Below are 15,727 nucleotides of genomic sequence, written 5' to 3'. Positions count from 1 at the left end.
TAATTACTTTATGCTTGATTGCAAATATAATGGGATTTACTGTACACACTAAAAGTGCAAAACTAAAGTAAGCTGTCATATAGAAAATCAGAATTGTAATCCTTACTCAGATTCTGTGCTGTCTTGACTTAAAATATTTTTAGAATGTCATTGCAGTATAACACTTCAAACCTTCTCTTACTAGGTACAGAAATAGCTACTTGTTCCACAGTATACAAGAATAACAAAGACTACTCAAGTAATTATTATTTGTACTATGCAGCCAAAAAGTCCATCAGATGTCATCACATCATGGTAGCAAGGACATTCTAATCATCATTAATTTTTTTTTTTTGCTTGAACCAGCTCTTTTAATTTTATTGCATAACAAAATATAAATGTATTATTTACCCATTTATTTTCATATTAAAATGATCAAAGATGCAGAGTAAAAATTATGATAGACAACACAATACCTTGTGGTAAGCCAACACATGAATAAAAATCCTGGAAGAAATCATGAAGTACTTGTAATCACATGATCTTTTCTTTCATGGAATATGCTATTATAGACAACTCTGTGATTTTGGGAAACCAAATCCAATAAATACATAGCAGCTTCTGTTTAATCACATCCCTAATTTTAAGTCTGTAAATAACTCACTTGGATTACTCCTGGATGCATCACTGATCTGGAGAGAATGTTATTAAGAGGCATTTCTTAAGACAATAGAAAACAAATTTTAATAAAAGCATAGATTTAAAGGGTTGTGTCTTAGGCCTCCTTTTTTGGGGTTGGGGATAATAGCATGATAGTGAATAAGAATATGAATTTAAAACAAATGCAAACTCAGTAAGATATGAAGATTTTAGAATTAAGATACAGAAATCCACAGTTACGGAACTTGTACATGTCAAGAAATACTAGAAATCAAGCTGACAAAAAGCAACTAGTACAAAACGCACGTGTATGTGCTATTACCTTTTTTATGCGTGTCTGCGTATAGACATACATACATAAATTACCAAGAAAAAGTAAGAATGTGGTAGATCTGCAAGTAAATCTAGGCACAGCTAAAAAAACCTCTGTAAGTATTCTTCCTTGTTGCTCAGTAAGGACTATAATGCACATGGAGGCGACAGCAGGCGGATTAATTAACAGGAATGAAGGTTAAGAAGGAAAATTCAGGGAGCTCAGTGGTTCAACCTGAGGAGGGCAAGGGAACATATATAATCATCAAAGAATTCTGGAGGAATTACCATGTGGAACCACAGAGCCTGAAATATGGACTTTTACTACATCTGTCAAGTCACAATGATACCTGAAGACTGAAAAAAGAAACCACAGTCACCAACTTTTTTTTTTAGGTCAGGATGGAGGGAAAAAGAAAAAAGTATCTGATAACTACCAGCAAAACTCTGATGCTAGTAATGTATATAATATAGAGTACCATAGCAATATCAATCAGGAGTGCTGATTTAATTTCAAAGATTAGAGTCTGAGAAAAGGGATTGATTTAATATAGAAAAGCACAAGTCATATGTAAAGACAGCAACGCATTTGTTTAAAAGCTGCATATTCAATTGGAAAGGGTGAAGATATGTAAATGTCAGCTGGAAAATTCTGAGGCAGTATGATGATGCCTGGAAAAAGCAAATGTCATCCTGAGAGACATCAGGTGAGATACTTCCAAAAAGGACGGGCAAATATTAAGCGACTTGTATAAGACACCAGTGGGGCCTCATCTGGAACGTAGCACACAAGTCCACTTCTACAGTTAAAACTGTATTAACTCATGGTAGGATCTGTGCAGAGCTGAGGACCAAAGGAAGGAAAACAAAAGGAACACAACTGCTCTACCCAAACACCTCAGGAGACAAACAGTTAATAGAGGAAAAGGTCTACACGAACTATGGGTCAAAACTAAGTTGCTCTATGAATAAAGTGTAAGGCTAGAAACCTGAACAGAAAAAGGGAGGTTGAAGGACAGCCATGGTGCTCAAGACAGCTGCTTTTAAAACCTTGATTTGTTAATAAGATGGAGACAGTAACAAGTATTGCCCCAGTGGGAGAAGGCTGGGCTCGATGAAAGATGTTTTCTTTTCTGTGTTGTTAACTCTACAATGGTGCTGTGTACAACAACAGCAGTATGAAATATTATATTACGGTGTTTGTAGCCATATTTCAAAGTTATACTATATTTATTATTTTCGCTCTTAGCGGCATTACAGAGTTTTAGATTTCTTCAAAACTTCTAAGTGTTCAATTAGTTGAACCTGTAACGCCTGTGGACAAACAGTCAAAATTGTAATACCATAGAAATGTCCCTACCTTCAATTAGGGATATATCCAAGGTATTCTCCTATGTTAACCCCAATGGCAACATCCATCATCCACTATCTTTCATACCACATGGTGTGGTCATTTACACTCTTTTTTAAACACTATTTTAAAACCTCCACAGTCTTCATTTGTGATAAAACACTTGATTTTATTTAAAATATTACAATAGTTGGCATATTTCCTATAGCATAAAGTCTTGGAATTATATAATTACAAAAGGATCTGTATAATTTCTGACAAAAGGTTGCAGCCTTTCATGGTTGCACAAGTACTTCTACATATAGCAATATTTATTTCTGCATATTTTTAACTCTTAGTCCTTATAATACCTGGAGATTTTTTAGGACTCTGATTTGATATATTTGAATACTTGGTTTGGTCTTGTGCTTCCCATTGCCTATCAACACTTAAGTTACTCAACAACATCAACATGAAAAGGTAACACATGTGCAACAAAAGTCTTGTAAAGCTATCCTATTATTTAGAATATTTATTTCTTTTAGATTACATCTCACAACAAAACTTTTTTTTTTTTTTAAATATGGAAATCTCCCTAATGAGACTCTCACAAGATTGGATTAGAATAGCAAGTAGTGGGCATTTTAGAAGAGGCTAAACAAGGTGAACGAATTCTACCTATTCGCACAAAGATTAATGAGCTGGAAGAACAAGTAAAGAGCATAAAAAGGACTCTCACAAGTGGTACTACAATATGAAAACCAAAACTATCAGTAAGACTAGAGGAAAAGATATAGAGAGACTGAAAACAAAGACCGAAAATAAAGGCAGAACAAAACTTGAACAGCCCCCCTCCTCCCCCCCCGACTTCATATCTGTTGTTTAAAAAAAAGAAAACTAGGAATTTTAAAATTTCCACCCACTCAGTAGGTGGTGGAAATACTGAAACTTATCTTGAGGAAAAGGTGGCAAAGTAAAATGATCAGAACAATTATGCTATAAAGAAGTAATAACTCCTCTTCAGGCTCTGATAACATAGTGTATTTGCCTTTCAGGAACTTCATGGTAACCTCTTAAGCAAATTATGAAGAATTTGGAAAGGCACAGGAATGACTGCTGGACTCAGCAGTACGAGTAGCCAGAAAGAATATACCACCTAACAAAGCAGGCTGGTAAGCACATTGAAAAGATTCTTCCTCTTTATTTTTGCTCATGATTTTTTTTTGTAATTGTGTTGCAGTATGTTAATAATCTACCAGAGTAAGAGACAGTATCTTTTAAGGCATCATCTGCACATTAGAAGTAAAAAGTCAGACATGCCTTATGTGATTGCTTATATAAAATACAGCTCATGCTTTGGGACTGTCCAAACTGTAAGCTTTCTAGTTTGAAACTTGCAAAAGACTTAGTTGATTTAGAATTTCTGATTCCTACATATCTAGCTTTATTTGTTCTAGGGGGTTTATTACTAATGCCTGATCTGGGTAAGTTTAAGGAAAGATGGTAGCTCTGGGCAATATTAGCTGCCAAAAATAATAGTTGTGAAAGCCTGGAAATGGGCTATAATGCCAGAACTGAGTCACAGGCAGTGGGAATAAGTGAATTAACTGCAACAAGAAATTCCCCATATGTAGAATTAAATATGGTACTTTCACCTTAAAATATTTGAATAAAACCTAAGCTATAATTCAGATAATTGTTACCTCTTAGAAAATGTGACTGCTAGTGCTGCTTCTATAAAACTAAATAGTAACGAAGCATATCTAACCACAAACTTCTTTGCTAAAAAGCAAGCATGCTTCTTCAACAGACACTTCTCCAAAGCTTTTGTCTTCTTTCCCAGGTCTCAAAGAAAGTTTTAATTGCTACGATTTTATTCACCTGTAAAATCCAAATGGAACCATTACTGTACAGCCCCTATCACTTACATGTGCATAAAACTGTGGGCTCAGATTTAACCAAGAATCTCCAGGTTCTGCTTTGCAAGAAAACCATGTACTATGGCACAAACACTTAGAAGGATGATTATGGCAACAGAGAGCAAAACAGCAGTCAAATGCTTTTTAATCAGCAGCATTAACAACAGAGATCAGAAGCAGAAGTGACAAGCTACATGAAAAGAGCCTAAACTTTGAGTATTTATAACAAAAACTGTTAGTAAGATAAATGTAGAACAAAGCAGAGAATTTGAAGGTTCCTCCTTTTTCTCATTACTGCTGTGGACTATAGACATGGGAGATCTGAAAACTGCATGGCACTGTTCTGATGAAGAATGAACATGGTCTGTTAGTAAGTTTTGATAGGAAGGGAAGCAGCTGCCTCCCAGTGACAGTTCCAGTCCTGCCCCCTATAAGTAAAGGACACAAAGAAACAATTCAGCTGAAATAACTGCCTTGGAGCAGAAATCTTTTGAATTAGGAGTGTGTGGATTCTTGTTCTCTGTGAATCTCTGTGAATACATAGTACTGTAACACAGACATTATGAGGATCACCTCTGTGAACATACATCAACTCTCTACAAAAGCTCTCAACTTCAGCAGAGCTGAAACCTCTGTAATTTTCCACAAAAAAACACCAAGCCCCAAACAAAAACTCAAAAACATTCTTATAAATTTGCATCCTTCAAGTCATTTCCTGCATGCTTGTTAACCTATCAGCAAGACAGTATTAATAACCAACACGAAGTATTCCCACTAATGTACTACAACGTGATAGGTCGTGGGTTTTGTTATTCATCTTATCTTGTGTCACACATTACCTGTACCAGAATAATTTAATTCCTATTTGGAAACTAGGGGTCAAGAAATACTACAGACTCTGTTAACACTATGTTACGTATTAATATTTTCATCCATATGTTGTACACCCTATTGACCACATGGATACTCCTTATTCCCACTTTAATAAAACGCAATGGGAAAGAACTGACTGTTGATCCATATGTGCTTTTTAAAGGCTTTCATGATCGCAACATGCTTCTAGATTTTCCTGTGACCTGATGTTATCCTCCCAGCTTTAGACTGCTTTGCTAATCTGGATTTGAAAAGCCTTGGGTGCCCACCACACATCACTAGGTATGTTTCTCTAGCTGAGCTCTCTAGCTAAGCAGAGGACCAACACCAGTGCACTTCCACAAGCTGTCACCTTACCATAACTGATCATACCTACAATTCACTATACATCTTGTCATAATGCGAACAGGTATCAGACACAGACGGCATTGCCATTTAGGATATAAATAAGTAAAATACCTCCATTTCTTAGCTAATCCCATCTTTTGCACAGACATCTTTTTTTATCTCTAGGAAAAAGCTACAGCCATCTGCCTGCTATTTTAAGGTTGCTGAATGAATCTATATAACAGTATTATTGCTTTATTATTTAAGTATTGGAGCATATAATTTTTAAACTCAATATAAAAAATAGACTTTTAACTATACACATGCAGATCTCTTTGGCTGCAAAATACATCTTGTCCAGCTGAGAAAGAAAGATATTAACAGCTGGGTTACAGAATGTGCTTGATGTTGCTTTCAGTGATGCTTCCTTTTGATTCATGTTTTTGCTAGAAAATAAGCTTTTACAGAATAAATGCTCACTTCTTGAATCTCAGCCCCTCAGATCGTGGGCGCTTCCTCTTGGAAATGAAGTTATCCTTGTTCCAGAAACAATTACTGTACAAGAAAATGTACACAGAAGGCAGGAAGCGTGTGTGTGTTTTATCTACTCCAAGCAGGGCCACCTAAGTGAATGAGAGGCAGAATACAATACAAACTAGAACTTTGTGTCAGACACCAACCCATGCTGAGATTTTAGCTCTAGTTTCCTGAGTGTGAATAAAATGATTGCTCTGTAATAAAGCTATTCTGTTATTAGGATATTTTACTGTTTTAAGGCCAACTGCCTTAAAAATATAATTCTGCCATTAGGTGAACAGAAGTCACAGTAGTAGGAAATAAAAAGCTTTATCCCAATTTTTAATAGGGAAAAATTCTTGGCAATAACTACCAAGAACATGACTATTAAATTTGATTTTGAAGTATTATTTATATAAAAATCGCAAAAGAACCCTGCAGAAAAATTTATTATGTAGAAAATACGCTCAAAAGAAAATTAATATTAAACAGAATAAAACCTCTGTAATATGCCTGTTCACATGACACACACAATCCAATCTGACCACTGGAACAATATTTTTGGACAACTGTAGGCCAATTCAACATCCACATTCCTGTTCATCTTATGTGACTGACATTGTGACATCATCCTACAAACTGAACTGCCTGTTGGAAAACATTTTTTCAGCCTTCCTCAGGGCTAAGACTGTGTCATATCAGTGTGGAAAACAGCCTCTCCCGGCACAGGTCAACTACCAATTTTCCCTTTTCATGAAGATCCAAATAAAGGAAAAAGATGTGGTGGTTTACAGTGAGGTAAAAATTTAGCCTAGTATCAGTAGTATTAGGAGTAATAGCAGTACTAAGATTAAAAACATTCTAGCCGTACAAAGTATTTGCTGCTCCCCCAGTTCATCTCCTTTGTGTTTTTATAATGGTTTTCTGTACTTTGACACCATTTTGATGTGTTACATACCTGTATATTTTTGGGCAGTAAAAGTTATTCCTCTATGGTGCACTCTCACTTTTCAACATTCAGGAATAATCAGATACCACACCTGGAGAAATTTTTCAAAATCTACCCATATAATTTCTTCACAGAATTTTTATACTTCTCTTTGAATTTGGCTTAACAAATTTTGTCCTCTAGAACATTTAAGTTATAAATACTCACTTTAAAATTGAATATGCAGTATCTGCTTAATTTAATTTTTTTTCCCTATTCATATTGAGGTCTTAGGCTGAATAATGAAAATAACTACTATTTTGCTTTCTAAGTAATAACATACACCTCAGCTCTTTCAACATTTAACAAATTTATTTATGATCCAATTAGAATATTTATTTTATTTAAATTTACATCTGTACTGTAGTTCATAAAATAAATATTAAATAGAGTTATAATAAAGAGATATGAAAGAAAACTCCTGCCTTCTGAGAGAAACTGTTCTTTAAAAAATACATAACTACCTTTTAGCTGACTTTGGAAAAAAGCTTCTATACATCTTCAACTAATAGAAGCTATAAAAACCCCTTTGTAATATTGGAACCAGTTGAGAAACCACAAGTATTCAAATGCAGGAAATCATGATTTTATAACATTTTAATGTGATCTACTCTTGGGAAACAAAGTTAACCAAGCCCTATTTCTGTACAGGAAATATTCCACTGTACAGTTGTAATACATTGTGGTGAGGGGTACAGCTGCAATTTTTTCACCTGTAATGCCCCACTGGTATTGTGGCTTACTGAATTGCATCAAGATTGCCTTCCTGTCCGGAAAGCCCTCTAAGTACAAACAAGACTCTAAGCCCAGGTTTTATTTTCCCTTGGTATCAGAATATGGTAATTTAAGAGCCCTGAGAAATGTTTTTTAACCTTTTAGAAGAAATATGTAGCATTCTTTTATTAGGAACTATGTTCTTTGCCTTTTTAAAACAACATGTGACCAACTTATCAATTTATCAGGCTAGCAGGTTCAGAGCAAATGCAGGTGTGTATAGTAATGTAATCTGTCACAGATACTGGCTTTTTTTCTTTATGGAAAAATTACTCTAAACACACTAACAGCTTTTCTTAAGAAAGCACAGAAGAGCGCTATGCTATAAGTGAGATTTCGGCATGACTTTTTAAACAGGAAAATGTATGTAGTATTAAGTGTCAAGCTCGTTTTTTTCTACTAATTGTCATTCATCTTGAGACTGAGTTTATGTGAAGATCACTTGCTTTTCTAATAGCAAAAGCAACAGTATTTAATTTATTAGGAACTTAATTTATTGTTGCAAGTATTGAGAAACAAAAGTATATAGACAGGAGATCTTACATTAGGGACTTACCTACTTCTTGCAGTATTCCTCATTCTCTTTTTTTGATACAGGAAAAATCTTCCACTTTTTATGGAAGGTGTTTCATTTTTTTAATCTTCAGTATTTATTAATAATATAAGCATTATTCTGTTGAAATGTAGTTACCTCTGGGATTGAGGGTAGCAGCCTATTAATACCTAAAATACTGTGTAATTTTTGGTATATGGGCTATTTTGACCACATATTTTCACCACAGTAAAGCCTGGTTCCTACAAGCAGTGCCACAAGATCAGCATACAGCAGGAAGGGCTTGGGTTTGCAAAGTTTCATAAATCAGAGTTACAAAATCTGAAAAGTACAGAACACGAGGAGAGTGTAAATCTGTCATTAAGATAATCTGATGGTTTCGTCAGTCCTCTGGCACCCGGCAGAATTTTCACTGGCTCAGTAACCCCAAAGGGTAAATTTCAGTGTGATGCACAGGCAAATTATGCACAACTTCCATTAACATTCCCAACGAGTTACGCTTAACTCCCTGCAGACTGCACAGAAACTGTAAGCCAAACAATACAGTCTCATCTCAATGCAGTGAACACTAAGATCACACAGCAAAATAATTAAAATTATACACACAAAATACAGTAACAAAATAGTAAAGTCTGAGATAATCCTGCTCTCAGGCAAGGAAGTTCACAAATAATGTTTAAAGCTGGAATTCCTAAAGAGAACAGGCTCTGTTTCAACATCTGCTTAAGACTCACTGTGTAACACTGCAACTCCTTTAGCCCCTAAGTCCTTCCTTGCAAGAAAATTAAGACAATACTTATCATCAATAGTCAGAGTCTTAACTCTGGAAAATGTGCAGAATTCTGCCCAGCATCATAAAACTTGCTCACATCCAGATCATCTGAAGTGTAAGTGGCTCAGGCTGTAATGCAAGCCTACAGCCCTCAGACCAGTTGTTTACATGATGGCCTGCATCCTTTTTTGTATACATGCATGGATGTAAACACTGCTTCTACTGACAGAAAAGCAGTTTCCTATATTAGAATAAAAGGCATTTGTTACAGTCTAGTTTATGATCAGATATGCTCAATCATTATTTTGTATTTTGTTTCAAGCTTGTTGCAACTCTTCATGCAGTAGAGATCATAAACCCACCATATACAGTCTATGTATAGTAGAGGTATGACTAGTACAGTCATTTTCAACAATATCAAAAGGCAGAATTAACAAGAAATATAAGTTTTAAAAAGCAGAACCCCAGGCAAAGCACCAAATCTGCCTTCTGAGCAATTCACAACAGCTAGACAAATTATTTCATCATATGTCTAAAAAGTCTGATTATTTGAAGACAGTACTGAACTGTCTTCAGCATCTGGCAGCAGATTCAAAAATTTGCAAACCGACAGGTTTATCAATAAGCATGGTTGAACTTTACAGCTTATTATCTAATAACACTATGAACTTAAATCACTAACCTGTCACACACAAATCATCTGGATTTCCAAAATAGTTGTTGCTTTGGGAATATAAGAAATAAATCAAACATGAATAAAATTTGTGGTTTCCCAAAAAGCTCTTTTCCCAGACTCTCAAATGCCCAGCTGAACACTGTAGCCCCAACAGGGAATGAAAAGTAAAAAGGAAGCAGAGCCAGCCAAAAATGAGGTATTCTCTGTTAAAAGGAAAAATGAATGTCTTTGACATTGATCATAATTCTTTTCCTGTTGACTGTCATGTCAAATCCTTCCTGGAATAATGACTTACAGTAGGTCTAATGTCAGTCATTTTTAAGCTCATGCTTCCTTAAGCCACTGTTAAAACAACCACAAGGTGTTAGAAAATGACTGTTTATTGGCTGACAGTGTTGAAAAAATCAGATTCCTAACTGCAGAGTTTGCAAATGTTTTATTTAAATAGCATAAGCATGTAAGGCAATGCAGAAGACCATTTTTTTGAATCATCACCTTTTGAAGTTAGAAATATTTTATGTTCTCCTAAAAGAGATTTCACCATATCTGTAAATGCTCTGAGTAAATTTAACCAGAGTGGTTTTATTTACCTAGTCTTTCTTTATTGTTTAATAAAGCCTGCAAGTTAAGCCCTTGCAGCCTCAGAACTATACTCACTAACCTAATTTTTGCCAGTAGACTTTGAGATTTGGTTAATTTAATCACCACTTTTCTAAACCATGACTAACTACTCTGTTTATTAGGACACTATATAAAGAAGAAAGGCCAAAAAAGGAGACCTTAGCACACATTCATCTTTTCATCAGCCATTATAATGCTGACTACACTTGCACGCAACAGGAATCCTGGCAGGTACACAAGGGAAACATCCTCTAATACAAAAACCTGTTAGGGCTATAGTTCAGTAGATATTTTATTTTAACTTCATATGGAGAAAAGAACAAATGCCATAGATTATCTTCCTTTTGTCTTGTAAGCTTTAACAGCTTGTATCTCTCACTGAATGACAATCCAGGAGAAAGAATTTTAAGTCTGTGTTGGTGATGCAGCTTAAATAAATCAGAGAGCTCAGAATTTGGAGCATTACACATTATACGACCAATTTGATTAGACAAATATGGTTTTCTCCACCTTTTAAATCCATGGCCACTTGTGTAAATGCTCTTGTGACAACACATAGCTTTTTGTTTGAGATATGGGGCAGTGCCAGCAATATCCCTTACTGGAAAGATAATGCTGCAATAGAATGGCAAACACTGAGATCTCTGTAAAAAGTTCACTAGCTAGCACAGGCCTGCAGCTGTACAGGAAATCATTGGCATGTCCTGTTCACCTGCTGGCACAGAAAAGCAAAATACCTCCTTGATGGCATACAAGTTGCTCTCCTATCTTGGTGAGCCCCTCCCAACCTAAACCTGTCAACCTTGTTCTTGGTAAAGATAAATGATATAAAAAATCTGGCTCAGATGAAATCAGAAAAGTAGAAAACCCCCACAGGCTAATCAGAGGCAAAGACAAATAAATCTGAGATTCTCAAGGTCATAGGAACCCACAGGAAGACTTCAGGAAACTAGACGCATACAAGCACAGTTTTAAGCCACACAGCACAGATATCCAACAGCAGTTTCTTTGAGCTTAAATGCCTAAATGTAGCTACCTCCATATTGTATCTGTACAATTTGAAAGTCACTGTTGAATCACTAACAGATTTTTTTTTCCTGCAACTCCTTCCTTCAAATTGTAAAAATACCACAGAAAATACCACTTACCCTTTCTCAAATGCTGCAACCTGACAGATCCAAGGAACTGTTCAAGCATGGTTGAATTTAGCTTACATGATAGCTCTGAAATACAGTCCCTTCTTACGATGTGGAATAAATTCTTCTTCAATTACTCTTTATGTTCTGGGACAGTAGCATTTTCTGCATAACTGTAACTATTGTCTGGAATTAGAAATTGCTCCTACTCCTTTCTTTCTTATGCCATATTTCCCAAGCAACTGGAACAATCAGGATGGAGGAAATGGCCACAAATTCTCTTTCAGCTGTCCTCATAACCAGCTCAAGCCAATGTTATCATTTGGGAGATGAGAAGAAAGACTATGAAGCCCTTCCTCTGCAGTTTAGACTAGCACACTCCTTCCTGTTCCTGAGTTGCTCACATATCTTCTAAACACCGATATCCCTGCAGGAGACATTTCTATATACCTTATAAAACGTATCCTGCTTGAAGGCTGCTACCATGCTCCGAAGTCCTCAGTGGAAGACATTTTATGGACTGATTCACAAGAACGAGAATCCTCACGACCAAGAGATTCCAACTTTAACTGCTACGTAACAAGTACATCACAGAGCAAATAAAAGACCTATTGTCACATAATGATAAGCTGGTTGCCTTGTAGAAAACAGTTAACTGTTAAGCAGGGAAACTGAGGCATACCTTAGGTCTTCACATGTGAATACTTGCTAAGACAAATCTATATCTGCACGGTTGTTACTATAGAAATCATCTGCACAAGAGTGTCCTAAATGTAACTGGTTTGGAGCAAGAAGAATAGGCTTTGTGTCTCTGGTTTCGTGTACATACTTTCTTCAAACACATACTTTGGTGAAGTACTCACTGACTGAAAAAGGGAAAGTGTAACCCCCATTTTTAAAAAGGAAAATAAAGAAGACCCGGGAAACTACAGGTTGGTCATTCTTACCTCTTTGCCTGGCAAGATCATGGAGCAGATCCTCCTGGAAACTATGCTAAGGCACATGGACAATAAGGAGGTGACTGGTGACAGTCAACATGACTTCACTCAGGGCATATTGTGCCTGACAAATTTGGTGGCCTTCTACAATGGGGTTACAGCACTGGTGGATAAGAGAAGAGCAACTGATGTCATCTACCTGGACTCGTGCAAAGAATTTGACACTGTCCTGCACAACATCCTTGTCTCTCAACCGGAGAGACATGGATTTGATGGATGGACCACTCAGTGGATAAGGAATTAGCTGGATGGTTGTACTCAAAGAGTTGCTGTCAATGGCTCAATGTTCAAGTGGAGACTGGTGATGAGTAGGCATTCCTTAGAGGTCCATACTGGGACTGGTGCTGTTCAACATGTTTGTTGGCAACATGGACACTGGGACTGAGTGCACCCTCAGCAAGTCTGTCGATGATACCATGTTGTGTGGTGCAGTCAACATGCTGGAGGGAAGGGATGCCATCCAGATTGACCTTAACAGGTTTGAGAGGTGGGCCCGTGCAAACCTCATGAAGTTCAACAAGGCCAAGTTCGAGGTCCTGCACTTGGGTCAGGGCAATCCCAAGCACAAATACAGGCTGAGTGGAGAATGGATTAAGAGCATCCCTGTGGAGAAAGACTTTGGGGGGTTGGTGGACAAAAAGCTCAACATGGCCCAGTAATGTGTGCCTGCAGCCCAGACAGCCAACTGAACACTGGCCTGCATCAAAAGAAGTGTGGCCAGCAGGTCAAGAACATTAGTAGCATGTGAAAATGGGACAATGAGGGATGAAAAATTAAATAGAAAGGGGCTGCAACATCCAGTAAACAGGAAGAACAAGTTCAGATACTCTCAGTCTCCCAAGATATAATCCTGATGTAGTTTCTTGCAAGTGCATCTAAGATTTGCTCTGACTTCCTTCAAACAAATAGATCAAAGCACTATTTCAAAACTGCTAAAGAAAAGGCAACATGCTATGCCATGGCAGAAACATCAGTTCTTCATTTTCCCTCCACAAATAAAAACAACAATGTTGGGATTGTAAAAAAGGAAAGAAACTTGATCAGTGAAACTGCTTAACTTTGCCACAACACAAGTAAAGGCACAAGGAAAATAAGCTCTTGAGACAATCTGGAAATAGCAGCAAGGCAAGGTTTTACAGAAACCGTATAGTTCATATCAACCCTTATAATCTGAAGCTGTTTGCTTATCCTTTGGCTGCAACAGACGACACACAACTTCATTATCTTGAAAACTTCTCTTACTGGTGAAGCTTGTGCAAGTTCCAGGAATTTGAAGAACAGCCATAAAACCAAAGAGACTTCTAAAACCTACCCATGATTAAAGTGATATGCCAAAAGTTTAACAAAGGTAGATAGTCAGATGAAATGTCACAGCAACTTACTTGGAAAGAAAGAACATGCAACTGGCAAACTTCTAATTCAAGACAAACTACAGAAGTGCACCTTTGCCTGGATTTATGTGAAGTAATGGATTAAAGGAGACTAGTAACATTAGGTGAAACTATGGGTTCTCCTAGCATTTGAACATATACACAATCCTGGGAAAGTTTTTAAAATATATATTTAATATACTTTGATATCATTATTGTCTTCAAATTTAGATCCTTTTTTCAAAAAAGCTCTTGCAGATGTTCCTCTAAAGTTTCATGTCAATACGTGCATAAATGTGTTGTTTTGTCTTTTTTTTCTTTATACTTTGTGAATTTTCCATATGCGCTGAATACTCAATACATAAAGAAACAGATATATATCCATACTTGGGAAAAAAGTGGAGCTGATGGAAGGCCTCATGATTAATTTAAATCAGAACCTAAATTTTGAGATGAGTATTTGGTAAATGTAGTTTATTTAAAAAAATTTAAAATCAACTCTGTATTACTTACTCTACCCACATATCTATGTTAGACTAATAAAAAACATGCATACTATCCATGTTTAAAATGGCTGTTTATCTACATAGTGTGGAGCTGCTCTGTGTAGGAGGTGCATGGCCATTTGTGGAAAATGTTATACATCACCACCTAGAGCCAGGCAACAGTTATTGCCATAATTAATGGCCCACTACCAAAATGTGGATCCTTCTGTAGGCATTTCTGCACTCCATGTGCTGCCCAAGACCACAGTTTTTGAATAGATGTCCTCTAATCTGGCTGATATCTTTCATCTCTTCTCTTGTAATTAAAAGCTCAAGGTAGTAATATAAGACTTACTAAGAATTAATTGATCATAAAATTGACAGACCATAAGAAGAGAGCATACTCCAGTAAAAAGCATCATGGTGGGAAGGTATACAGCGATGCTTGACCACAAACTTAAAATGAGACTGATGGACACAGTTCTCTGAGCTCAGTGCATAAGATTAAACGCAAATCTGAAGAATTACATGAGGACTAGTAGAAGCTGACAGAACCTGAACACTGGTAGCTGAGTGCTTCCCAGTCTCTACCTTACTGTCCGAGGCAATTGCAGAAGAAACAAAAGAGAATTGCAACTACCTTCTTTTCTCTGGACTGCAGCACGGCAGCACAAAGCAGCAGAATGTGTGTGCTACTGTAAGTCCAGCTAGGTATGCCCACTTGAAGAAGAACTGATATTCTCCCTGTAACAAGGTCATATTATTACACAAGCACATACATTAAGCTCATGATGTCTGTTATCTATAATGGGAACTTAACGTAATTATACCAAAAACTTGGTGTGCTGTGCTCTGAAAATACCATCCTGAAAGAAGGCAAATTGCTGGCTTTCATAGCAACCTAATAGGGTCATCAAGACAGCATACAATAATACAATTTTGATCTTTGATTCAAACCTCATGCCAAGTGGAGCTGATTTTTTTTCCCATTTAATTTTAATTTTCATATAACTGAAAGGAGCTGACATTTGGCTGTCTAGAGGGCAAAGAAATTGGCAGGACACTTACATGATCTCACTAACAGTATGTGCATGGTAATAACATTATACCATTTATCTGAGGAAGATTATCCTACTTACCCATAACTGAAAGCATATTGGTGAGTAATTCACTTTAAAAAGCAATTTTTAACATTATAGCAATAATGAAATAGAATTCAACATTTCTGAACAAATAGGAAGAACTGGGAGATATTTGTTTCCCTTGACTCACAACACTATTCTGATTAACAAGCAGATTGAAATTAAAAAAAAACCCACAATTTGTAATACAAAAAGGAAACAGATTAACAAAATTAAAATTGAGCTAAAATCAAAATAGGTATGCAAGGAGTAAGTGAATTTATAAAAATGAATTACACTAGACAGGAGAGAATTTA

At 36.4% G+C, this 15,727-nt stretch overlaps 1 protein-coding gene across 5 annotated transcripts in view; it reads right to left on the bottom strand.

The window, feature by feature from the left end:
* Positions 1-15,727, bottom strand: part of VPS13B (vacuolar protein sorting 13 homolog B) — a 477,375-nt gene that overhangs the window by 64,210 nt on the left and 397,438 nt on the right. The window lies entirely within an intron of this gene.

This window comes from Falco naumanni, chromosome 3 (assembly GCF_017639655.2).
Source record: "Falco naumanni isolate bFalNau1 chromosome 3, bFalNau1.pat, whole genome shotgun sequence".
In the NCBI taxonomy this organism is placed as follows: Eukaryota; Metazoa; Chordata; class Aves; order Falconiformes; family Falconidae; genus Falco; species Falco naumanni.
The sequence above is the reverse complement of the archived record's forward strand: the minus strand, read 5'-3'. Positions and strand labels throughout refer to the sequence as shown.